Source organism: Chrysochloris asiatica, unplaced genomic scaffold (genome assembly GCF_000296735.1).
Source record: "Chrysochloris asiatica unplaced genomic scaffold, ChrAsi1.0 scaffold00125, whole genome shotgun sequence".
NCBI lineage: Eukaryota > Metazoa > Chordata > Mammalia > Afrosoricida > Chrysochloridae > Chrysochloris > Chrysochloris asiatica.
This window is the reverse complement of record NW_006408643.1, coordinates 7,617,184-7,618,590: the sequence shown is the minus strand read 5'-3', so window position 1 is coordinate 7,618,590 and position 1,407 is coordinate 7,617,184. Positions and strand designations below refer to the sequence as shown.

General features: G+C 42.6%; 1 protein-coding gene across 1 annotated transcript in view; it reads right to left on the bottom strand.

The window, feature by feature from the left end:
* Nucleotides 1-1,407, bottom strand: part of LOC102828053 (chromosome unknown open reading frame, human C19orf35) — a 31,929-nt gene that overhangs the window by 23,906 nt on the left and 6,616 nt on the right. The window lies entirely within an intron of this gene.

Genomic DNA, 1,407 nt, shown 5'->3' with positions numbered 1-1,407 from the left:
GACTCGACGGCACTTAACAACAACAACAACCCTATAGTCCTCATCTTACTCCATAGAACTCTGACCTATTTGGTGCCCTGAAAGCAGCCCTTTGAGGTTGAAGATTCACTTCTGATGAAGAAGTGAAGACAGCAGTACATTCGTGGATCACAGCCCAGCCGAAAACATTTTAAAATAAGGGAATATGAAAGCTTGTTGACAGATGGATAAAATGTATTGACAAGCCAGGAGATTTTGTTGAAAAATGATGTATTTGTCTCTTCTAAAAGTTGGTTAAAATACAGCCTGAGTACGGATTGTTTTTGACTCACTGTTGTATATTGCTACAAATAAAAAGGAAAAGGACAAAAAAAGAATATTAAAAATACCATGGACTACCAAAAGAACAAAGCAATCTGTGCTGGAAGAAGTACAGCCAGAATGTTCCTTAGCAGCCAGGATGGCCAGACTTCGTCTCTCGTACTTCGGACATATTATCAGGAGGGACCAGTCCCTGGAGAAGGACATCATGCTTGGTAAAGTGGAGGGTCAGATAAAAAGAGGAAGACCCCTAACGAGATGGATTGGCAAAGTAGCAGCAGCAATGGACTCAAATGTAACAATGGATATAAAGCTGGTGCAGGGATAGGCAGGGTTTACTATGCTGTATTCAGAACCTGTGAGTCAGAACCTACTCAACGGCACCTAACAATATTCCTAACCTCACTTGCTCCCCTTCTGTTGTTAGGTGCTGACAAGTCGGTTCTGACTCACAGGGACGACCCTAAGCACAACAGAACTAAACACTGTCTGGTCCTTGAACCCATTGCTACTGGCCTTTCTTTGGGGGTCTTCCTCTTTTTCTCCTACCCTCCACTTTACCAAGCATAATGCCCTTCCCCAGGGATTTGTCCCTCCTGATAATATGTCCCAGGTATTATCTCGCCACCTCGGCTTCTCAGGAGCATTCTGGCTGTACTTTCAATATAAATTTGTTTGTTCTTCTGGCAGTCCATGGTCCTTTCCACATGGTCCAACACCATAACTCAAATGCATCAAGTCTTCTACCGTCTTCCGTATCCACTGTCTAACTTTCATGTGCATATGAAGTGACTGGAAATACTATGATTTGGGTCAGGTGCACCTTAGTCCTCAAAGTGACATCTGTGCTCTTAAACACTTTAAAGTGGTCTTGTGCAGCATACTTGCCTAGTGCAATACGTCAGTTGGTTTCCTGACTGCTGCTTCCATGAGTGTTGACAGTGGATCCAAGTAAAATGAAGTCTTGGACAGCCTCAATCTTTTCTCCATTTACCATGATGTTATTTACTTGTCAAGTGGTGAGGATTTAAATTTTCTTTGCACTGAGGTGCAATCCATACTGAAAGTTGTGTGTGGTCTTTGATCTTCATCAGTATTTTAAGTCCC